Source organism: Macaca thibetana, chromosome 2, assembly GCF_024542745.1.
Source record: "Macaca thibetana thibetana isolate TM-01 chromosome 2, ASM2454274v1, whole genome shotgun sequence".
In the NCBI taxonomy this organism is placed as follows: Eukaryota; Metazoa; Chordata; class Mammalia; order Primates; family Cercopithecidae; genus Macaca; species Macaca thibetana.
In genome coordinates, this window is record NC_065579.1 from 77,018,480 (window position 1) to 77,044,628 (window position 26,149).

Here is a 26,149-nt window from a genome sequence, read left to right on the forward strand (position 1 = left end):
CAACTCCGCTCTCTCCGTCACCAAGACGAAAACGCCTGGAGCCCAAGCACAACGACGCCGAGAACAGTGAAACTCAGAGCGTCCGAGGCCTCGCGTCTGGACGGCCGTGCCGGTTCACTCACACGCCGCTCTGAGTGGTTTGGCGAACGCCACACGTGACTCCCTGGGCCCTTCACCCCTCCTGCCGCCGCGGGCGCTGCGGGAGCTGCGGGCGGAGGACGCTCGCTACCGCGGGAGGAGTGAGGGAGGAGGGCGGAACTTGTAAAGGGAGGGACCATTACCAGCACCAAGTCTGCCACCGCAGGACCCGCGCCCCCGAAGCCCACCCCCCACCAAGATCGCGCCTCCAACCGGCAGGAGGGGCGCGCAGGGGAGGGGACGCTGTGCAATAAACCGGGCGGGGAGGGGGAGGCAGGGGAGGGAGTCCTGGCTCTGAGGGGGCAGGATTGGGTCTGGAGGATGGTCTGGCTTGATTCAGACTCCTGCACCCGAGAACGCCACGGAGTGAAGGGAGAGGGAGAGAGAGAAGGTGGCAGTGTGTGTGCGCGCGTGTACGTGTGTGTGCGTGTCTACAGGTAGCAGTGGCGGCGGCGGCGGCGGCGGCGGGGACCGGAGCAGGGGACGCATCTGCAGCCACCTCCCCGCCTATGATTTTCGGAGGCGATTGCTCACTTAGCTGAGGATCTGTAGCCCCGGGAGATCTTCTCATCCTCTCCATTTCCAAGCTTCATAGGTGTCTTCCAGTTTCAAGTGTGTGTTTTGGGTATTTTATTTTTAATTTTTTTCCTTCTCCCTCTAAATCTTCTCGGAAATTCTGCATGTTGAAGCAGGTGGCTCCTGGTACGAAATCTCTGGATACATTTGGCTTGCCAAGTTTTGCTCTTCGCTGTCCCCTCCCGCTTACAGAAGCATCTGTGGTGCTTTTCTTTTTGGATTTACATGCAGAAAACGTATATATGTTTATATACCGACCGCATAATATATAAATACATATACGCGTGCCCAAGCGCCTGGTTTTCGTCTCTCCTCCCTACGAAGCGGAATGTTTTGGAGCCGATGGATAACAAGAACACGATTAACATTCTTTTGAGCTTGTTTTTTAAAAGGGGGAGGGAGCGTGAAGAATTGTTTAACATTCGGCCATCGTTTGGCTGCACACTAAACACCACGAAGTATTTATGGTTGCAGATCAGGTGCAAACGGGGCTTAGAGAGAAAGGTAAGGGAGCTTCCTGCGTCCGCCGAGCTCCGGCGTTAACCTTAATCCCGGGGACTGCCGACAACTTCCTACTCCCTGCCTCTCCTTCGCCTTCCCCACCTTCCACCCACCCTTCCCTGCTCTCTCTCTCTTCTGTAAACTCAACCCTTTTCCAATCCCATTGGGGTGGGGGTGGGGGGTGCTGGAAGTGTAATCGTCTATTAGAGTTTAAATGCGTCTCTCTTTCACAAGCGAGTAAATGAGTTTTCCAATCGCCTTTCTGGTGGTTATAGGAAATGAATTTTGTCCTTTATAAAAAATAATGCTACCTAAATAAGTGTTTTAAACATCTGCAGGTTCCAGTCCCTCACCCTATCCTCTGATGAAAATAAAAGCAATAAAAAATAATGAACTTTAATAAACTGGGTGGTTTTTTTTTTTTTTTTTTTTTTTTTTTTTTTTCCAGCGTTGGGGTTCATGGAAGCTCCCAAACGCTTTTTTTTTTTTTTCATTTAAAAAGAAAGATAACCAGCAAACAAACCAGTATCTCAGGAGTCCACAGCGGAGGAGATTCGGCTTCCGTTTCTGCATAAAACCAATACATTTTACTTGGAGGGTAATTTGCCAGAGTTGAGCGAGACGAAGCCGTGTCTAAATAAGTGCATGCCACTAAATTTCCTTTTAAATCCACATTTTACACCATGGCCAGTCGCTTGTTTAACTCCCGTTCAAGGGACATGGTTTTCAGACCTGACCTTTTGGGGAGATGTGGGAACTTCCCCTCATTTCTTCTTATGTCCCTCTAACCTCCTTCCTCCTCCGCGCGGCATCTCTAGCCCTGGCAGTTTGTAAATTGCCCGTTTTGTCCACCCTCCTGGTGGGCGTTTTCTCCCCCACTCCACTCCTGCCCCCTCTGTCCTTTCTTCATTGGCGTCTTCGGAGCAGATGCATCTTCTTTTTTCTTGGGCTCACTCTCCCGTTTACCCCTCAGTCCTCCCACCCGCGACTCCCCACTTGCCTCAGCTCTTCTCGCCGCTCCTCCCCGCCTCCCCGCGGCGGGTTGACCCTTCAATCTCGAGTCCCGGCCTGTGGGTGGGCGGGGGGGCGCCGCGGCTGTGAGCAGAGGATCAGGCGGCGGCGCGGAGAGCGCGCCCGGGCGGCCAGCGCCGAGCGTGCGGAGCTGGCGTGGGGAGACACGGCAGGAAAGGCGAGCCGGAGTGGGTGATGAGAGGCCGGGAGAGCCCGTCCGAGCCGGAGAGACCGGAGAGAAGGGAGCGAGCGAGTGTGCGGCGCGCACGCTGCCAGAGCCCGGGCGGAGTGCAGTGGCCTCCAAAGCCTTAGAGCGGCGCCCCAGTCACTGCAGCTCTTCACCCTAGAGCTGTGCCCTGGGACCACAGAGACCAAGAGCATGGAAATCGGCTGAGAGGTACAAAAGAAATAAGGAACAGATTACGAGAAAGCGGGGAGGGTTTCCTGGCGAAATACGGAGGCTGAGCAGATGGAGGAACAATGCCGCCTCCAGAAGAAAACCCTTGCCTGAACCCTCGGCGGAGCGCAGAGGTGCTGCTTTCAGCCTTCTGCTCTCCCCAGGCCCTCCGGCTAGTTCTGGGGTTGGTTCCGCCTGTTAGTTTGACAGGGATAAGAAAGTTGCTCTTCTTCCCCACAACGTTTCCTGCGAGGTGGTTTTCAGATCTGTGTGGTTCCGGTCAAGATGTCACTCCCTAGATCCCCCGCGTTGAGCAACTAATATATTATGCATTATTGGGCAATAAGCTCTCCTGGGAAGAGAAGGTATTCCAAACATTTAAACCGTTCTCCATCGACGCCTGCCCGCCTCAACACAATATCTTGTGAGTAGAAATGAAAAACCACCTGAATTTAAAATTATTTAGGTTAAGATTTTGCATTGGGAATAATTTCTTCCAGAGGAGGTTGTTAGTGTGTTATAGAGATGAGGGATATTGCATGTTCAATATTTGATTCATTTGTGATAATTCTAAATCATGAACAGTTGGCCTCCACAAAGGTACTGTTTCTTTTTGCATTTCCAGGGCCATAGTGATACATGTAGGATTTGGGAAACGTGAATTCGTATAGTTAACCCAGTATCTGTTACTCTGCATTTTTACAGGTAGTTAATATACTCATTTTCCCTCTTTTTATACTTAAACTCCGGTAGACTATTTTTGCTTAAATCAATTGAGTTGTCATGCTGTACATGAAAATTACAGGGTCTTAATGCATTTCTCACAATTAATTGTGCTCAATTATTAATAGGATCATAGATATTAAAATGTCACTGAGAAAGGGTATGTGTACCTATGTTTGAGTGTAAAACCTATAAAATGTCTCAGCATTTCCATCAGCCATTGTAACCTAGCAGAACACGAGGTTTTTGAAATGAGCTCAGAAGCAAGGGCCATTCATGTATTTAAAATGTTAAATGTTAAATGCAAAAACATTAAATTTACTGTGCCTTTGGCAGAGAATGAATCTAAGTCTACTTGCATTGCAGAGTGATTGAGTGATTCACAGAGAAAGTGGAAGTTAATCATTACTCAGGCCTTCTGATTACATGGTTTGATTAAAAGAAGTAACTGTTTTCTGTAAGCCTGCTATTCTGCAGTTAGTCTTCCCAATCCTCTTAACATAAGCAGAAATTGAGGGAGTCAATCTTTCAGTAGATTCTACTAGAGTTCCAGTAGTGTGGAGTAAGAAAAGCTTCTTTAGTTCCCCTCCTTCCCATTGTCTCCCTTCTTCCACCCCCAAAGTACTTGCTGTCAATCTTTTCTTTATTCCCTCAGTGTAGTTTTACTTTGTGAAATTTTCCACTTACATTTAGTAATAACATACTTTCAAATGTAAAGGTTTGAATGGCTTTGAAGTTGAAGGTGAAATATACACTTACAGAAGGTAGGCTGAGAACTCTGTTGGTTTCATTTGCAGAGGGAAAGCCTGATGACCCTATGCATCCCTGGATGACTTTCTTGGATCACTCTCTGAAGTCTCTTCCAACTCTGAAATTGTTATATTTTATTCCGCTTTTACTATTTTCACATGGTTATCCAGTGGCAGGATCTACATATCCCTTCAAATTACATTAAACTGGCTGTTTAGGGTTTTCTTTATAGGATGATTAAGTAGCTAGAACTAGAAAATACAGTTATAAATCTAAGATAAGAGTGTTTTATAAAATTTTTCACATAAATTTTAATGTTATTGACAACTTTTTGTGAGACAATACTAATACAGATATAGCTATGAGGGACACATATCTCTCTGGGTTTTCACGGGTTGAAACAAATAGTTTTTAACATAGTAATGGTTTATCTCAATAATTCTTTATTATTTTTACACAAATGAGTTATTTCACAAATTACCTAACAAGTACTAATTTGTAGTTTGTGTAAGCAAAACACAGCTAAAATTAACAGTAATATTAGAAACTGCAACTGTGTAACATATACCTTTCCCACATTTTAAAGGCTTATTTTTTGAAGTGAAGTTTGCAGTCGGTTTCCATCTTATTGGATTGTCAATAGGAAAATATGATTTTTCAGTTATGTTTTAATTATTTGTAAATGGAATCACCAAAGTCCAGTCTTCTAGACTTAATATTATTATTTCTGAAATATAGGTATGGTCTTATTAACATTGGCCAGTGGCCCTTTATGAATTATTACATGCCAAAGTCCACAACCCTAATGACACTCAATACTTTTCACAATTCATTCTTAAACCTCCTTATGTAGATTAAAACACTGTCCTCTTGGCTCCCCTTCTGAATTTACTCTTTAGTCCATTCACAAGACTCTTACTTACTATTTTCTCCAACACTACATACCATTTTAGGATTTTGTGGTTTGCTTATGTTAATCTTTCTTCATTGATCCATTCCCTGCCTACCTACCCAACCTCACCAAATATACACCAATGATAGGACAGAAAAACATTTTAGTTCCTTGGGTGGTCTTTCCTTCATCACGCTGCTTCCTTCCCGTACCCTTACTCTGAGCTCCCACAACACAGTATTTATACTGGGAGTAGCCCACCTTTCACACTTCTGATGGTTGGCTTTCTCACTGCACGGTGAATTGCCAGAGGTCAAAAGACATGCCTGATTTATCATGTCATTCAGAAATGATAGCTTAGCTTCATGTCTGAACATAAAGTCTACCATAAATGAATAGTAAGTGTATTATTTATAAATATATTTGGCTATGAAGTAACAGAAAACTTGGCTAACAGTGGATTAAGCAAATAAAGCTTTATCTCACATAATAAAAAGTCAGGAGAGGATAGTTGTTTAAGCATTTTATCACGCTTCTTCTATTATCTTGGAAACTTTCTTCTCATGGGCACAAGGTCACTAATGTGCCTCCAAACTCGTGCTTGCTTTGGGGGCCCAAAATGGGGGAGACAAAGATAACAGTATTCTCCCTCAGAATTTTTCAGCTTTGACACTGTTGTCATTGTGGGCTTGATAATTATTTGTCTTTGTTATGGGGGTGTGTACTGTACATTATAGGGATGTGGAGCATCATCCTTGGCCTCTATCCACCAGATGCTGGTAGCACACCCCACTCCCACCTCATCATGAGTTATACCCAAGTATTTCCATTCATTGCCAAATGTCTCTGAGAGGTCAGATTGTCCCAGGTTGAGAAGTATTGCTATGAGATCAGAAGGAAGGAAATTCTCTGTTTCCTACTCTTCCCTACCCCTGTTTTCTTTTTTGTTCCCCCTTGCATTATGGTGGTGGCGAGGATCTTTTTGATTTTTGTTTAATAAGTAATAGAGGACACATGATGAGATTTAAAAAACAAATAAGAAGAAGGAAGAGGAGGGGAAGAGGCCAAACAAGCCTTCTCTGAGCATTGTGTCTTTTTTTATGGTGTGAACATTCTCCCCATAGCCTTCCATTCTCATATCACTGCCAGACTGTGTCAGCTGGCTTCTTCTAGGTAACTGAGAGGTTGGAAGATAGATTTTTAGGATGGCATTTTACTACCTTCAACAAAATCAGAATCTTTAAGAAAAGAAGGGGAAATGGATTTGGGTTTGAAAACTTAGTGTTTGCCATGGCAAGTGAATGAATACATAAAATTCATCTAAATACTTCAGGAGAAAGAGTAAACACAAAATAAACATCCATCAAAGAGGGTCAATATAATTTTTCCACATGCTAAATGTTAATAAAGTAACTAGGATAAAACTGTGACATTTTTCCTTTTGATGATATTTTACTTGGAAAATAAATGGGCAGAATGGAAACATATAGCGCTTCATAACATTTTTCTCTGCAGACAGCTTCCCTTCTCCTCCAGTCTATTGAATAAAGCAATAGAGTTTGCTATTTATACGTACCAATTATTTAGTAATCATGTGAGAGATGTCAAAGGAAATAAAAATGCAGCTCTATTGTTTTAATACTTCTTTCTAACGCTTGTATTTAGAAAGATAACACATGCTAGTGAAGGCAGTAGGTAAAATGCGTACAGATGTGTTAGCATGGACTATAGAAACTTTAGGTAGGGTTGCTTAGCTACCTACCATCTACCTACCAATAAATACTCTTGGATTCTATCATAGGAAATAATTCTACCTTACAAAGGTATATTAACATTGCTATGGATGACCAATGATCTTATCTGATTGATTGTAATATTTTTTCTTCCTACCCTTGTTTATATTTTCTGTAAGTTCGTTGAATGCAAATTTTTGTTTAACTTTGTATAGAATATAGAAATATAAAAGATGGTGTCTGTTAGGAAGCTTTTGCCTGCAAGTGACGGAATATCCAATTCAAGGCTTTAACAAAAAAGACATTCATTATCTCACAGAACCAGGATTCTGGAGGTGTGCTGATCCAGGGTTGGCTAACTTAGGAGTTCAAGGATGTCATGGCTCTGGTACAACTTCACTGTAAATCTCTTGAGTCTTTATGTTGGAAACAAGATAAACAATATGGTTATCACAGAGCCAAATATCACCTCTTCTCATAGCCCCACTCAAAGCAAAAATGAAAAAGCAGCCTTCTTCTCACGGATATATCACTTTATCTATAAGGAAACTTTTTCCCAGAAGATATCAGCAAACTTCCCTTTATGCCTGAATGACTAAAACTATGTCACATTTCACTCTTAATTTATAACTGGCAGTGAGACAATGCGTTGTGCGATTGTTTTTGATCATCATGGTCGGTCCCTTGAGGGCTGGGGGAGAGGTCTGTTTTCCCTGTGGACTTGACTGCATCACACAAAAAATCAGAGCTCTGTTAAGTGGGAGGAAGGGGGCAATAACAATCTAGGGCTCCTAATGGGGAGTTCCATAAACAAAATGCCTATCCTTCTCAAATCTCTTAAAATATGGAATGCCTATGTGAAAATTAAATGCATGAAAAAATAATTACATGGTCTTTGAATCCATGGAATAAATGGTGTATATGTCTGGCTGCATGATTCTGATGTAGAATGCATGCTTTCATGATGTTACAGAGTTTTTTTTTTTTAATAGAAACTGAATAATTGGAAAATGTAGGAATGTGTCCCGCATAAAATTGCAAATACTAAATTATACTATATTACATGTTTAAATTATAAACCTTGCTTTGTCAACATATACCTATCTATATGATCATATAATGTAAACCATAGTTAAATCAGAGGATGTCCACCTTACCAAACAGACCACGTATCCTTATCTATGTTTGTCATATGATTTCACCATCATAATGCAGAGATAATAAGAGAAATGACCGAACCCTTTGGCCAGTTACTCTCATAAAGAAGGACTTCATATATGCTTTGCACAAATAAAAATTACTTCTTTGTTTCTTTTGACGGTTTATTTACTTGAGGGGCTCAAGGGAGGGATCTAATTTTCAGCTCACATACCAGTGAGCATCTCTCTCATTGAACATTATGACTCATTTTTGTAAACAAGGAAAGCTTTATTTTCATTCTTTTGCCTGACTTCATGGAAGCTCAGAGCCAATTTTGTGCTCAATTGAAAAAGATGTCCTTAATCATCTTCTTTTACTTGGCTTTATTATTTGGATTCATTTTTAAACTTTAACTTTGTTTCAATATTTGATTATTTCAGAGTTTTTTAAAATCGTAGCTGCTTGAAATTATTTTTTGGAAGGAGAAAGAATGTAATGAATACATGCACAAACAAATGAGTGCCATCACACATCACTCAATACATGTCTGTTTTCCCCCTGAATGAATATATGTTTGGAAATTAGACGATACTACGTTCGGTAAACTGCTGAATTTGTGGCATGAGAGGAGCAATAGGTACAATATGGTGCAATAGGATTTCAGGGAAAAGAGCAGTTGTGCTTGAGTTATTTTTATGGAGATACATATTGTAGTTTGCAGACAGGTGGGAAACTAAGGCAGTGTAGGTGAAATAAAGTATAAATGAATTGAATTCATTATATTTATTTTGCTCTATGAACAGGTATCAGTTGTGTCTCAACTTTTTTTCTCTCCAGTTTTAGAATTCTAATAACCTCATTGCAATAACTCTTTCTACAGTACAAAGGACTCAAAGCCGCAATGTAAAAGAAACATAAACTAGGAAAGGAATGAGTTTGATATCTCTGTTTCAAAGCAACTTTTGTGATGGATGTTGGCAATCTTCTTGGCTTACCTTCAGTATGTTAGAATGTGCCTTCTGAGCATCTCATCATTCCATTGGCAATGCTCTATTTTCAGGCTCCATGCCTAGAACTGTTTACACCACAGCAACTACCTCTGAACTGGGCTCCTCGCCTCCAGGGGAATTGATTTTGAATCAAGCTTAAAATGGTAATTAGTAACTCCATCTGTGTTTAGGGTCAGGAACAGATGCTTTTCCTTTTTGCTTTAATGGAAGATAGATATGAAGGTGGAAATATAGTGAAATAGAGTTTAAGTAGATCTATATTGTGGTGGGCACTCCTATGTCAGGTGATGACCATCATGGAAGTATGTTTTTAAGCATCTACCTGAACCCTCTTATCAGATAAGAGGTAGATGCTTAGAAGGTTTATTTCACAAATCCAGTGTGAATTCATTATGTTTCATAGCAATGAGCCTAAGCTACTGCAAGTTCCTGAAACCTCTGCTAGGGAGTTAAATGTTTAATTATATTTAATATACCATATTTTATGAAAACCAAGGAGCACTGATTCTAGAACACTGCATTTTATTCACACTGTGGAAAGAACACCCCAATTTATTAATTCCACAATGCTTTCCTACTACTTAGAATTTTTACTTTATATTTCTATAAGGAGAATTTTTAGACAAATAGATACAGATTTTTAACATATATCAATCTTTTACATGAATAAAACATATAATATTAGCAAGATGCATTGGTTTAAGAATTAAAAAAAATTTATCCTATTCATAACCTCTTCTGAATCATTTTTTGACTCATTCATAGCCATGTTTTTCCACAGAAAATAGTATGTATGTGTTGGTGATGCACTATTTTTTAAAGCCTTCGCGATTGTCTTCAGAATTTAATTCCAAGCAGCTGATACCTTCTGAATGATTTGATCCTGGTATGTTGTTGATTTTACTAGAATGTGACAATGGAATGTTTTCAGACAACAACCAGAACTCATATGCCTTCCTTAAATTGTCCGGAACTGTCAGGAGTGGTGGTTGTCTGGTCATGCTAAGAAGAATACAAACAATTTTCACATATTTAGTCTATGGCTACTATGCCTCCACTACTGCTTGGCCATAAGGAATTATAAAATGCACCCTGATTTCAGATATGTTAAAGGTGTCAGAGTGAATGAAATATGGCAACTTTAAATATACATGTATCCTCATTTTTTAAACAACCTAATGCAATAACGATAACTAATTAACCAACCTAATAATCTCCAAGTAGTTAGATAAATTATTGCATAATTCTTAGAAACTATGATTAAAATCGAATCCTCTCTCTTTTTTTCTCTATTTGCCCTCCAATTATGTAATATACAAAATACAGCTAGTCTTAAGAAAAGAAAAAATAGTAGGATGAAAACAAACGAAGATAACTAGACCAGGAATGAAAGAGACCAATTTCTGGGAGCAGACTCTTCTAGTAACCCTCTGTGTCATTTCTCCTGATCCCGTCACTCTAGGCTTTTGTTTTCATGTTTCAAGTGTATGGTTGGACTAATTAAACATGTTTCCTGGCTCTAAAATCTGTTTTGGATAAAGATAATCAGAAATAAAGTCCATAATAATATATTGCACATGTTAAGTTAGTATGATATAAATACATAATAGTGGAGGGATGTACCCTAATCTGGTAAGCTTAAAATATGTAACATATATAACTTTGAGATTTATTGTATCATGTATAACTTTAATATCTTACATGTTTTGGGAGACTTGTCCATACATATCTTACTTGTTCTTTAAAATAACTGTTAAGCAATGCAGAGGATTCAACGGAACAAAAGTAGGACTTAGGAACTCTTCTCAAATATACTGGATGAGAAAGATTACTAAATAAATCACAGCCAAATAGCGGATGTAAAAGTGGGAGGAGGCAAGAAGAAAATGCATTTCCACCAAGAACAAAGAAAACTTATGCAAGGAATTAACTATCACTATATATAAATGTTCTTAAAAAGAGTTATCAGCAAGAAGCAAGAGAAAATTGACAGGTAAAAATGAAGTTTCCCTTTTTAATTTTATCATTACTGAACCATATTTCATATATATATATATATATATCAAAGGAAGAGAAGAAGCCTATGGTTGGACTAGTCAGATGCTACTATTTGTGGATACATCTTGACAGTTCTTACTGTGCAATTCCACAGACAACAGTGTTTCTTCCCTGTATTGTATTTGAAAATTGCCACTGCTCTTAAGTGGTCAGAAAGCTGGGCACTTACTTTCTGATGAATAACAAGCTCTCCAGAGGTGTGCCACTCTCTCTCGTTGTAACTGTAGTCGCCACAGAGAAAACACTGTGTTGCTTTTCACCTACCTGCTTTGCTTAAAAAGTGATTTGATTTATGGAGCATGTAGAAAATCCTTCTTTTTTATTTTGGCTAGATATTCTTGAAGTTTTCTCATAATACAATTAAGATATCAAAAACATATGATACAGTATTACTGAAGTAGTTTTCTATAAAATTATTAATTAAATTATTTTAATCCTCTAGTTGTGTCACTTTGTCCATAAGAAAAATATTCAAGATACTAGTTTTTAAGATGGAGAGTACTATTTAATGGCTTAGAGTCTCAGACCATTAAATGGGGTTCAGAGATTATATTCATATTGTAATCACATCTTTATGACTAAATGGGCAAAATTACATTTTTTGACCTAAGGCGGTTTGTAAAAATATTGTACAAAGGCATAATTTATTTCTAAAAACTTTAATACATTTTCAATGGTCTTTCCAGCTGAAAAAATGAAGGGGCCATGGTGGGTTTTAGATAACATAGGCCCACTTCCTTAGTTTACATGTGACACAACTGAAGTCCAGAGGAAAAAAATGATTTGCTTGTTTACGCAATGGTAGAGCAAGCACCTGATCTTCACATAATGCTTTCATGCATTAGTTTTATTTAAAGAGCAGTAATACATACATCAGCACTATATATTCTGTATATGTTACCATGATTACATAATTACTAGAATTTTAGAAGTATAGGTAATAATCGCCAGAACTGATAAAAAAGGGGAGTCATATTTTTAGCAAAATTTAGTGGAGGAGGTGTTATTTAAAGGAGATTAGGATTTGAATAAATAGAGAAGAGGGAGCAAGCATTGCTTGCATAAAAGCAATAAAAATCAAGACTAAGGCAGCAGAGGCAGTTGGCCATTCTAGATTCTTTCAAAAGTAAACACACACATACAAACACATTAAGAAATACCATTGTAGAAAGCAAAGAAAAATGCTTATTGAAACCATACATCTTATTTTGCATTTAGTATTTTGGTTTAGGACCTCTGCAGATTAGAAATAATAATTATACGTTTATTTTGAATAAATAGTCCTCAGAAAAATTGGTTCATATTACTCAGATCAGAAAGAGTTTGCTTCCACTAAAAATAAATTATTTAAAATGGAAAGTATGACTTTCTGAGATTGTCTATTCGTGTCACTGGTTGATACAAAATCAAGCTGAGATTATTTGCTTGTCATCAAATGAGACGATTCTTCTTATCACGAGCCTGCCTACATATGGTTCTCTAGCCCGAGCACTCTTTCCATAAGAAATACTAGAAATGTTCTGTCTTACACAATATGTGTTCTTTTCCTTGCTCCTTTTCAACATGGTATTCCAAGCAGTCCCTCCAGATTTGCTGATTGCAAGACAAAAATTCCTATTTGCTTAAGGGAGAGAGAATCTAGTGGGTGCTAATCTGTCTTTTAATGCTCATTGGACATACTCACCGTCACTTAAAAATTTTTAACATTTTTAAGGTCTAAGGGACAATTTCAAGAGAGATGTATTCTTCTGTTTCTACTAAATTCTACGTAAAATCAATACATCCCTCCTGACTCTCCTTGAAGTCACTCTTCATAAAAACAGCAGCTCATTCTGGGAGTCAGTGGCTAGAATAACCCGCACCTGGAGATTAGGGAGGGAATCATTCAGAAGAGCATAAGCATGTTTTCTATAGAACTCCATAAACACGGCCTCTATAACTTCTCAAGAATAGGTGCATTGGCCGGGCGCAGTGGCTCACGCCTGTAATCCCAGCACTTTGGGAGGCCGAGGCGGGCAGATCACGACGTCAGGAGATCGAGACCATCCTGGTTAACACGGTGAAACCCCGTCTCTACTAAAAATACAAAAAATTAGCCGGGCGTGGTGGCAGGCGCCTGTAATCCCAGCTACTTCGGAGGCTGAAGCAGGAGAATGGCGTGACCCCGGGAGGCGGAGCTTGCAGTGAGCCGAGATCATGCCACTGCCGATGGAGCTGGACTCCGTCTCAAAATAAATAAATAAATAAATAAATAAATAAATAAATAAATAATAAAAAAGAATAGGTGCATTACAACTCTGCCAGTCAAAATACGCTGGGAATAGTCCTGGTATTCCATTTTGAATGCCATTTCCTCACCAGCCTTCTCTAGAACTCCTAGGAAGCCTGAGATTTCACAGAATAGCCTCTCGTGGGACACTCTACCATAGAAATCTGGGAAAAACAAAGAGCATGGGGTGGTGCTACTGTAGGAGGGAACGAAGGTACAATCACTGGAAATGGAATAATTTGTTAGAGCATTAGAAAGAGTATAAAGAGCCATCTTTAACATTGCAATATCTTTTATTTATCCTGCTACACTCAGGTTTGCAAAACTGCCATATGTATACATGTATATCAATATGTAAATGTGTATCTACGTCTCTCTCTCTATCTGATTAAATTGAAAATTAAAGTCGAATGATTGACATGAGAAAGCCTGAGAAGAAACAATCACTTTTCTTGGAAAAAAATTGTTCATATTCCATATATACTGTACACGAGAATGTGGAAAAACACTAGAAAACATGTCACTGGCCACCAGGAAAATAAATCTAGCATTCATCTATCAGTCCATATATTTTTTTACTTGTCTTCATGAATATTATTTCTTTCCCCCATTTCCAACTCCTGATTTCCTGTCTCCTGATCCCCGTATCCAGTCAACAATATCTCTTACATGGCATCCTTTCTGTACCTAAATCCAGAACCCAAATTCAAAATTTTCCATTGTGCTTTTGAAATGTTGCAAAAGCTTTCTAAATGCAAGTATCAGCAACCAACACTCTAATATGAATAAGTTTGTCTGAATATTTCCCTCCCCCATGTGATACTTGGCTAAAAGGAATGAAACATAAAAAAGACAAGTATTGCTGGGGAAGGCCAGGAAGATCAGTTTAAACCAAGATCATTGCCAGTGAGAACAAGCCTAGGTTAATGCCAGGTGCTTACTAGAAGGATGTTTTAGGGACCTGTAGGGAGGCCAAGAGGCAATCTCTGGAGAGGGTGGGAGATTGAGGAATTTGAGTCTGGGAAAGAGGCTGAACAAATGAGCAAGATAAGAGAGAAAACAAACAAAAAAACTCGTTCTGCATCATTCTTTAGCTTAATAGGTAACTTAATAGGTAACTTAGCTGCTGCTAAGTTAGTACTGAAATTCATGATTCTGTGTGGACTTCCCCTCTCTTTGATTTAGTTTTTCTGTCTGTAAAAAATACACTGAGAGTAGTCCTGCTAGTCTATTTTGAATGTCATTCCTTCACCAGGTTATTCTAAAACTCTAAAGGAGTATAGGGCTGTTATGGGAATAAACAAAATAACAGCACTTTTGCCTGGCACATAAAAAATGTTCAGAAGTGTTTGCATTATCATGAGAACCCTCTATACATAAACACAGACACACTCTGCTCACCTACTAATAGCCGTTTATCACATATTTCCTAAGTACTGGGTGGGACATGGTGCTAGGCACAATGGAGAAGGCAAAGATGAGTCAAACGCTATCTCAGTTGTGACAATCCTTTTTTCACCTGGAGTTTTTGACATTAAGATATAGTGTTCTACATCCATGTTTTTGCTAATGCAGGGGAGATTGGGCTGCTTTTATTTCACTAGCACATGGAAGGAGGGATAAAGCATTTAGAAATGGTGAAATTGGCAGCTTTAGAAAATTCAAGAACTCTATCAGCATTAGAATGTGAAAACATTTGAGTCATAGGCTTGCTAGGGAGTGAGTATTTAATAGGTGCCTTTGTAAAATCTCCAAACTAGGCTGTATCATTTTCCATACATGTTTAAATCTCTTAATTACAAAGCAACTTTAATTATACATAAAGTATGCCACTTCAATCATGTTTTAATCACACATAAAAAAATTAAATTTATCCCAAAGTTATTTTCTGCATTTCAATTCTGATTTTTAAACTCTGGCATATTCTGTACCAAAAAATTGCATTAAGCTAATGTTTATGCTTGCACATAATCCCACACTTTCAAGGCAACACTTAAAATATTCAGAAGAGCTTCACAAGAGGGAGTAGTTTAATTCTGTTGTTGACTCAGAGCCATTGTTCTTCACAGTTACAGCTCCGCTGGCATAGGCTACATATGGTCACTTGTTTTCTCAGTGTACAGAGTGATAATGCATTAACATTCTGGCTGGTGGTGGAGGCTATGCTGTGCTTTAGAGAAATATAACAGGGAAGATGTGCTGCCTCTTTGGCCGAAAAGAGGACAAGATCAACACGGGAGAGCCTGCAGATTGCTATAAACTAATCACTGGGACTGTACACTGTGGTGGCTGACCTAGAAGTCAGATCATTCCCTTACGGAGTCTAAGTTTCAAACATTGTCTGTCTGTGAGTAGGACTTACACTGAAAGAGTGGTCATCAGAGAGAACTATGGATCACAGCCACAGAAGGAAGTTTTGCCAGCTTCCTCCACCACTGCCATTCAGAGGTGCTGTTCTGGAGCCCTCGGTTGCCACTTGGAAGAGACTTTTTATGATCCCACTTTTGCTCTAATCATGGCTATGTAGGCCGCAGGTCAAGTGGAGTACTGGGCTGGTGACTGATGGCCCTGTTGAGGTCCATTAGAAGTAGTACTTAAGTACTTTCTTAGGTCATTAGTATGCAGCAACAAGAATGGGGATTTTGGCTGGAGTTTAGTAAACATGACTTTTCTTATGGCTTTTGCAATTACCTTTGGTGTGTATGAAGTGAGGAAAAAAGGCCAAGGAAGATATTAAGCATCGATTCCTACCCCGCCCTCCAAAAACCCCTCATCTCTTATCTAATATTATTCCATGTGGGATTGTATCCCAAGAGACATTTCCAGTTATGAGGGCTTCTACCTACTTTTTCCTACTTATCTGGGTTGCATCTGTGGTTGTGAATAGAAAAATTAGTACTAGTGGCAGCACCAGAGGGAGCCACTTACACGCTTTTGTTTTTAAGCAGTGACGAAGCTGACAGTAAGACTTAAAATGCGGAAATATTAAGATTTAATTGTATTTTCTGAAAGAGAATGGCAGAAAAGTAGATGATATGTAAAACCTGTTAACAGCAATTCCAAATTATGGGACTAGTAGCAACCACCTTATTTCTCCCACTTGAAATATTTGTGAATGGTAATTGCCTGGCTGCAATCCAGAAAGTAAATCATATTTCAAAATGTAAAATTGTATTTGGAGCAAGAAGTATTCTCTCTGATCCTGGCATTGTCCCTCTGCAGAATACTATTAGCAAGGTTGCATGTTTGAAACCTATACCAGTTTGCTGTTTTTGTAATGTTAATGACGCTACCAAAAATAATGAGGAATTAAGACTAAAACTTTTTAGATATACATGTCAGTGCTCAATACATTCTCTTTTTCATTCTGACACACACACACACAGTGTGCACACATATTTGCACAGGTGATTTTGTTGTAGAGCATTAGAACCAGGATTACTGTAAGGACATCAGCTAGGCTTGTTCTTGAGTACCATGATGGGGTTGAGGGAATTAAAATACTGAAAGGAAAATAGAATGTATTTATCTTTATTAGCACGCTGACCATTTTTTTAAATGAGGAAATAGCCAATTCCATAAAGTTCTGAGTGAAACTCTTTTAATTACCACACTGACAAAATATTTCAAGAAAATATATTGATTCCAACTTCTTGTAGGGGAGGTTTCTAGCCCTTCTCTTGTTTTATCTTGGCTGATTCTAAAACAAATTATAAAAACCTTGGAAAGGAAGAATTGCTATAGTTCTTCTTTGAACAACAACAAAAGAAGTTGTATTCTTAATACTGCTCAGCCTTCCTCCACCCCGTTTTGACAGCATCAGGCATATCCAATAACATACAATCACAAGAAGGGATTCTGTGAAATGAGATGATCTCCTTTGGCTCTGTAATGGTACTTTTTTGGCCTGATTTTGATAAGGCCTGCAGTACATAATGCTGACAACAAATGCTTTCTTAAGTCCCTTTCCATGTAACAGTAATTATCTTCAAGAAAGTATTTGATTAACTATGGTTCGTGCTATAGATGGAAAGGAGAGAATAAGAAACATTGCTTGTGCTTGACTTCCTGGCGATATTTATCCTTCTTTCTTTTTAAGAGTCCTTTCTTCTCTTTCTGCCTTGCCCACCCTAGCCAACTTGCTGCCCTTGCAGGCTGCCCATTCCTAATCCATTTGTGGGGGAAGTGATGGACTAAGGAAGTTGGGGATGCAATGTGACTGTGATCTAGTGTCCTTCTGCCTGCAGAACTTTTAAGAACACAAATTTGCCTCTGAGACAAGGAAGTTCATATATTTTTTGTTTTATCTATCCATCCATCTACCTATTTAATTTTAATTTTAAAAATGAAATTTCTCAGCCAGGTGCTGTGACTCATACCTGTAATACCAGCACTTTGGGAGGCCGAGGCGGGCGGATCACAAGGTCAGGAGTTCAAGACCAGCTTGGCCAATATGATGAAACCCCATCTCTACTAAAAATACAAAAATTAGCCAGGCCTGGTGGTGTGCACCTGTAGTCCCACCTACTTGGGAGGCTGAGGCAGAAGAATCGCTTGAACCCAGGAGGCAGAAGTTGCAGAGAGCTGACATCATGCCACTGTACTCCAGCCTAGGTGACAGAGCAAGACTCCATCTCAAATAAATACATAAAATAAAATAAATTAATTTAAAAAAGAAAAAAAAAAACTTCTTAGTCTAAAAAGAGGGACCATTACTGAGGAAGGGATCTACAGCAATTTTGTTAACTTCCAAAGCTCTGGAAGACATTGGTTATCACTTCCTTCAGGAGCCTTGACCCCACATGTCTAGAGAAGTTCAGGGCCAGAGCAGCAGGTCAAATGGGAAGCCCTGGAGCTAAATATATCAGGTGATTCTGGCTACCCTATGGGCAAAAGGTTTCAAGAACCTTCTTCTCCCTGGAAAAACAATGAGAAAGGAAGCAGCAGTGGTTGTGGTACAGCAGGTGACTAGTGAAGGCTGCAGAGATGACGTGAGCTTTGTATGTCCAGAGAAAGTGCCCCCAGCATGTGGTTCCACACTGTAGCGATTATCATGTCTGCTTTGTGCACAGATGATCCTGGGTTCGGGAAAGTACCCCAAAGTGTCTCCAAAGCATCTTCATACTTATGTTGTATTAGGATGTGAACATATGGGAACAGGAGTGGGACCCGGAAGGGAGAGGGGCATGTATGGTACCGAAAATGATCATCTTCACATCTTGTTGTTTCAAGCTATGTCTGCAAGTAAATCGGGAGCTGTGCTGCTAACTTAACAGAGAGATGATGCTTGAGTATTGATTTGAGGGTGAGAAAGGATATATTTATTATATAGTACTCTCCTTGGTAGTATACAAAAAGCTGGGAAAGGGCAGGGAGCAGAGTGAGTAGAGGGCATGTCTTCCACTTAGGGAGATTAAATGGCTATCTTTGAATTGGACTGGAGGAGAAGCAATCCTTAGGGAGCTAGGAAACCAATGGACTTAAGTAAGAGATCAGTGTGGTCCTTTCTTTGTAATCTGAGAATTACCGCTATGCTTTGTTTAGCAGTGTACATAGAGGCTTCAGTTTTCCAACTCAGAACCTTAGTTAAGAGACTAGAACTACATTATATGATATGCAACATCTCCATGTGTTAAAAAAGAAAACCCCAAAAAACAAAAAACTTCTTAGTCTAGAAAGAGGGACCATTACTGAAGAAGGGATCTACAGCAATGTGTCCATTTGTGTTTAATAATAAAACCCTTGAAAAGAAAAGGATCTGAACATTCATGTCTTTGGGGAGAGAAAGGCAAGATGATTTGAGGAGCAACATCTCACTTTGGAAATCAGATTTGGAGGAGCAGGACCACGAAAGGTGAAGTAGGTGGTTTTGAGAAGGCCCAAGGCTATACAGCCTAGAATGACAAACAATAGGAAACAGACAAGAAATGATCTTGGGAAAGAGCAGGGAAGATGCCCTAAGATGTCCACATATGAATAACGTCATCAGAGAAATCCACCTGAAATCCCTAAACAAATAAATTGAAACAAGAACCCACAATAAGATGCAGATGGAGACAAAAGGGCAATCAAGGAGGCAACTGCCAACTAAGCAAAACTTCTCCTTGGTCTTTAATCAAGCAAAGTCAGAACATTTGCAGTGTTTTGAAAACTGCATTTGTTTGACAAGCTAATTGTTATTAAAGGGTGATTTCAAATAGTTAGATTTAACACTACTCCAAATAATTGTAGTAACTCAATGGTATATGGTTAAATTCTGGACCTTTGAGCAAGGCTTTCAGCAAAAACCTCCTTTGTCAAGTGCAAAATAGGCAAATTTACAGCTCCTATTATATAGGGATTGCTATTTAAATCTGAGATGGCAGGAAGTAGGAGGGGGGATAATTTAAAGCAACTGACAGGCATTATGTCTTTCTCTGATCCTTATTTTTTAAGTTCTCAACAAGTAGTTTAGCAGTAAGAAGACAAATCTCTCCCAGAAAAAGTAGAATGGAAAGAAGCTTGATGCTATGCATAGTACACTGGGATTGAAGTTGGATGATGTAGATATAAGTTGACGTAGGTAAGCTTTGACTTTGCTGTATGCTAATGATTGCTGAAGGCTGTTCAACCTGGCTGAGTTTCAGTGTTTTTCCCTATAAAATAAGAAAGACAACATATTCTTGCCTGTTTCATAGAGTAGTATTAAAGGACTGTAAGTCAAAGTCTGAAAAGGCATTTTATATACTATTAAACTCTATATGAATATGGGATACCATTGAGTATAGCAGAGAAAATGGTAGTATATTGTAGTAGAGTCAAATTGGATGAATTCAGGGCATAGGCCTTAGAATCAGAGGAACCTCTGCCATTAAGTTATTTAGTCTCTCTATGCTTCAGTTTCTCTATTGATAAAGGGAGATAAGGAGAGTACTACCTGTGGAACACTGCATGGAGTAAAGGTTATATATATATATATATATATATATATATATATATATATATATAGAAAGAGAGAGAGAGAGAGAGAGAGAGAGATATAAAGGAGCTTGACATAGAGCCTAACACACAATAAGAGTGCATACATAAAATGAATATTAGCTATTACCAGGTGTGATTATTGTGGTTGACACCACTGAGTTTATTTATCTTAGAAATGATAAATTCATGAGCTTCACAGATAAGGAAGGACCTTGAAGCTCAAGCACTTTGTTTCTATATAACACTTACATCACTTGCATTATACTTGTTGACATATAGATGGTATTTAAACCATGAGATTAGATTACACCACCAAAGGAGTGAGCATAGGTAGATGCTCAATATATGCATTCCATTCCCCAAACTTCTAAACTACATAACCCTATGCAAGCTCCTTATCCCTCTAAGCCTCATTTCTTCATTTGCAAAATAGAGATAATATCTTCCTCACAGAGTGAGAGGGTTTAATGAGATAGTATATGCAGAATATGCAGCACCTCATTGGAATGATTTCATTCGGTTCTTTTGGTGAAAACTCAGCCTTCAGAGATGGCCTTGAAGGGCCAAAGGGAAAACACGGCAACCAGGAGCAGCTTCTTCCTCATGAATTTAACTGTGTGAGTTGTTTTCCCTAACTCATATTTCTTTTGCTTTCTATTTTCTGAAAGACTTCATGTTTCAGTTAGTTCAGAAAATACTGCTTTGATCACAAAGCTGACCCCTACTACATATAATCCTGAGGCTTTTTCAGGTAAAAGACATGCAAAAATATACCTACAAAACAATGTGTTTATTTCTTACTTAGATATTCCAAAGCATGTGAGCATTAAGATTCGAAAGAAGAGGTGGGAGACATATAGTTGCAAATAATATTTGTATTCTTTAGAATTTGACATGATTAAATAGATACTGTTATGGCCCAAGCACAAAGATTTCATCACTTTAATATATATAGTTAAAGTGAGTCTAATGTATTTTGAGAGAGATATAAAGAAACTCAAGTATTTATTCTGAGATCTTCTACAAATAATGTTTTTGAAAGTTCATATAAAATAAATCTTTATGATACCATGATCAAACTGTAATATTCATCTGTCTGTATGAATTCAACTCTTATGTTCAATAATAGAAATATATGCTCTTGTAACTATAAAATTGAAACCTCTTGAGAGTACAAACTGGTAAACTTGGAAATCTATTACTTGGAATTAAAACTGCATGTTATTTTTTCATAGAAAATAATCTACCTTTTCTGTGTTAGGTATTACATTTGACATATTCTTCCATGTCTCAGGTAATACCTATGGTCTCACAAATTACATTTGTAATTAGTTATTCATGCCATTAAACTTAAATATACTATAGAAGTTGAAGAGAGTTCGTAGAAGTAGAAAATAAAAATAAAGTTTCTGATTTTTTTTTAAAATGGTCTTTTTCAGTTTTAAGACTATAGAATTAAATAATCATTTTAAAAGCTCACATATTAAAACTATTTTAAAAATGTCTTGATATGTGATACCTGAACTCAATTCTCTAAGTAATCTATTTACAAAAAATAATGATTTTCTATTTTGCTTAATTATCTGAATCATATAAGCATTTTTACTTTAATGGAAACAATAATTTTCTTTATAAAATGAGTAATTCATATTTTGTTATGATTATGTGGATTTAAACACTCTTAGAAAATACATATCAGACACTAATAGGAATTATTTTGAGTTGCTTAATTATACACTGCACAGAAATGTAATAATTCATAACAGATTGCTTGCAACAATAACTTGCAATTTCAAAGATATTATGTTTAGGTCTCTATCAGTTTACAGTTATTTTGTAACTTATAAATAGTTCTTGTACATGTAACTGGTGTAACAGATATTGTAATACAAAGTGTAAAGGGAATGCACAATATGAAATATTGAATTAACTATGTTTTTTAGGTGTTTTATTTCTTCTTAAACTAAACTTTTATGTAAACTTTCTGCCTCCCTATTCTTCTCAGAGTAAGTTTTACTCATAAAATTTTGTGGCTTTTATTATTTTTATTAAACAATAAATATTCATCTTAATAATTAGACAAAAAACAATTGAGCAAATAGGAAGAAAAAACAGAATTCTGTCATCACAAGGTAGCTCCTTTTATTCATCCATTCTCTTTCTTTTTATTTCTGTGTTTGTGTGTGTGTGTGCATATTATTTGAAAGTATATATACATAAATATAAAATATAAGTATATATAACACAAAGATGATATTTTAATGCTCTGTTATATATATATTTGTTTCACATATTAATATGTGAAATATTAGAAGGTATAATTATAATTATAATATAATTAGAATATGTAATTATTATAATTTTAAGATATATTAACAACTTATTGTTTGAATTTTTTTTGTTCTCAGTTCTTTTTTCTGTTAACTATGAACTGCATATTTCAATGCACAGTTGTTTATTTTCTTAGGATAAATTACTGATCATGAATTCTTGGGGTAAAGATGTGCACACTTTAAATTCTTTCAATGTATGTTCCTAAAGTGCTTTCCATAAATGTCATAGCCCAATGAAATGTCTCAGGCAGAAGTTCCTTGTGCCCTGTGCAATACAGATGTTATATTCTTTTTGATATTTTCCAATCCAATAGGTATGATCTTTCTTGTCATTGCATAAATTGGCAAGTCTTTGATAGCTAATGATATAAAACTATAAAAAACATGTATTTGCCAAATGAATTTCATCTTTGAGATTTCATGTAATTTTTCTAATCTACTGTTCATTTATTCTGTTTATGTAAACACAGCTATAGATCATTTTTTGTTTCTTTCTTTAACATCAAGTTTAGATTCTGAGAAGCCAAATTATGTACATATTAACCCATATATTCTTTAGATAGTTTTATGTCTTGAGTTTTTACAATTACATATTTTTGTCATTCAAAATGTGTTATGTTATGAAGTATGATATAAGGATCCAAACCACACTTATTCAACTCACAGGCCCTGGGCCACATGGGGTCCAGGATGGCTTTGAATGTGACCCCATAACAAATTTGTAAACTTCCTTAAAATATTATGAGTTTTTTTTTGGCAGTTTCTTTTCTTTTTTTCTTTTCATTTCTTTTCTTTTCTTTTTTTTCTCATCAACCATCATTAGTGTTAGTATACTTTATGTGTGGCCCAAGACAATTCTTCTTCTTCTGGTGTGGCCCAGGGAAGCCAAAAGATTGGACACCCTAAAAATAGTAGTATTGAAGAGTCTATCTTTACACACTAATTTGAAATGTGTACTTTTTCATGTGCAAAATTTTTACACATCGTTGAGTCTTCTGGAATTTCTATTCATTGCCATTGCTCTGCTTATTGGGTGAAAATGCTGCATTGTTTTAATTTATTATGTATTTCTAATACTTTTGTAATATCAGGTAGTACAAGTCCTATGCATTAATTACTCTTTTTTTTCAGATATTTTCTTACTATTCTGTCTACTGTTTCTTCTAAATGTATTGTAAAATATTCATCAAGTAAAAAGTAATATAATTGTTATAATAAATTAATAAGGCAATGTTAACCTCACACTCTTGATTTTCAGAATCAGGAACCTAGTCTATTTCTCAGTTTTTAAAAAATCATTTTTTATTATATACTTTTTATTTTTAAATAATCTCTAATGTCTAGAAAAGTTATTTATTTGGACATAATCTTAAAATTAGAATTTGCAAGAGTACAAATGTCTATTTTTAAAGCCATTTAAAAGTAAGGTGCCCATCTTTCCTTCAAATACATTAGTGTACATTTCCTACAAATAAGGATATTCTCTTTCCTAATTACAATTGCCATCAAAATTAGGAATTAACATTGGTATGTTATCCCATCTAATCCTTAGACCCTTTTCAGTTTTTATCAGGTGTTCCAACAAAATCCATTATAGAAAAAGGATCCATCTTATAATAATTATTATTTTTATTATTATATGAGACAGCGTCTCTGTCACCAAGGCCGGAGTGCAGTGGCGCAATCTCAGCTCTTTGCAACCTCTGCCTTCTGGGCACAAGCAATTCTTCTGCCTCAGTCTGGGACTGGGACTACAGACTGAGGCAGAAGACTGGGACTACATGTGTGTACCATCATGCCCAGATGCATTTTGTATTTTTTGCAGAGACAGGGTTTTGCCATGTTGCCTCAGGCTGGTCTTAAACTCCTGGGCTCAAGCGATCCTCCTGCCTCAGTATCCTAAAGTGCTTGGATTACAGTCGTGAGCTACCACACCTGGCCCAATTTTGAATTATGTTTTCTTTTTAGTTGCTATGTCTCTTTAGGCTTGTTCAGTCTGATACAGTGTGTTAGTCATTCTTTGATTTTATGCCTCAACACTTTTTAATTGATACATAATGATTTTACATATTAATAGGATACATGTAATATTTTGATACATATATACAATGTTTAATGATCAAATCAGAGTAATTTGGTTATCCATCAAATTCAAACATTTATTATCTCAAACTCAAACACTTATGATATATGTATGTTTATATAGTTGTGTGTGCATATATATATAGTGTACTATATATATTTATATATATATTGTGCACACACACAATGGAATACTATTCAGCTATAAAAAGAAGGAATTCTTGTCATATGCAGCAACATGAATGAACTTGGAGGACATTATGCTAATTGAAATATGCCAGGCACAGAAAGACAAATATCACATGTACTTTCTCATATGTGAGAGCTAAAACGTTTATCTCAAGGAGGTAGAGAGAAGAATGGTGGTTATCAGAGGCTGTGAAAATAAAAATACTATATGATCTAGCAATCCTGATTCCATACCTTAGCTGCTATGAATAGCACTACAATAAACATAGAAATATAAATATCACTTCAATTTGATTTCCTTTCGGATATACCCAGTAGTAAGATTGCCAGATCATATGGCATTTTTATTGTTGTTTTCTTGAGGAACAATTATACTGTTTTTCTATAATGGCTGTACTAATTTACATTCCCACAATCAGTATACAAACCTTCCTCTTTCTCCTTGCCAGTCTCTGTTTTTTTTTGTCTTTTTGATCATAGCCATTTTAACTGGGGTGAAATTATATCTCATTGTAGTTTTGATTTGTATTTCGCTGATGATTAGTAATGTTGAACACTTCTTGTGTACTTGTTTGACATCTGTATGTCTTCTTTTTGGAAATATCTATCTAGATCATTTGTCTTTTTTATATTAGATTTAATTTTTGCTGTTGAGTTGTTTGAGGTTGTTATAGATGCAAGTTATTAATTCCTTGTCAGATGGATAAACTGCAAGTATTGTTTCTATATTAGTCCATTCTCACACTGCTATAAAGATACTATCTGAGACTAGGTAATTTATAAAGGAAATAGGTTTAACTGACTCACAATTCTGCATGGCTGGGGAGGCCTAAGGAAACTTACAATCACGGTAGTGGGTGAAGGAGAAGCAAGGAGCTTCTTGCAAGGCAGCAAGGCAGCAGGAGAGAGAGAGAGAGACTGAGGAAGTGCCACACTTTAAACCATCAGATCTCATGAAAACTCCCTCACTATCAAAAGAACAGCATGTGGGAAACTGCCCCTGTAATCTAATCACCTCCCACCAGGCCTTCCCTTAACACATCGGGATTACAATTTGAGATTAGATTTGGGTGGAGACACAGAGCCAAATCATATCATTCTGCCCTTGGCTCCTCCCAAATCTCATGTCCTTTTCACATTTCAAAATCAATAATGCCTTCCTAACAGTCCCCCAAAGACTTAACTCATTCCAGCTTTAACCCAAAAGTCCAAGTCTGAAGCCTCATCTGTGACAAGGCAAGTCCCTTCTGCCTATGAGACTGTAAAGTCAAAAGCAAGTTAGTTACCTCGAAGATACAATGGAGGTGTGGGCTTTGGGTAAATGTTCCCATTCCAAACTGGGAGAAATTGACCAAAAAAAAAGGGGACATAGGCCCCATGAAGTCCA

General features: G+C 37.5%; 1 protein-coding gene across 11 annotated transcripts in view; it reads left to right on the forward strand.

The window, feature by feature from the left end:
- The first annotated feature begins 406 nt into the window (after positions 1-406).
- The window catches only part of NLGN1 (neuroligin 1), a 907,062-nt gene continuing 881,319 nt past the window's right edge, over positions 407-26,149 (forward strand). For 4 of the 11 annotated variants that reach the window (XM_050780075.1, XM_050780080.1, XM_050780084.1 and 1 more), the window contains exon 1: positions 407-1,218. The gene's annotated coding sequence lies outside the window, so the exon portion shown is untranslated. Of the gene's footprint in view, positions 1,219-2,294; positions 3,048-26,149 lie in introns of those variants that run through there. The other 7 variants (XM_050780086.1, XM_050780079.1, XM_050780085.1 and 4 more) reach the window with 3 other exon arrangements.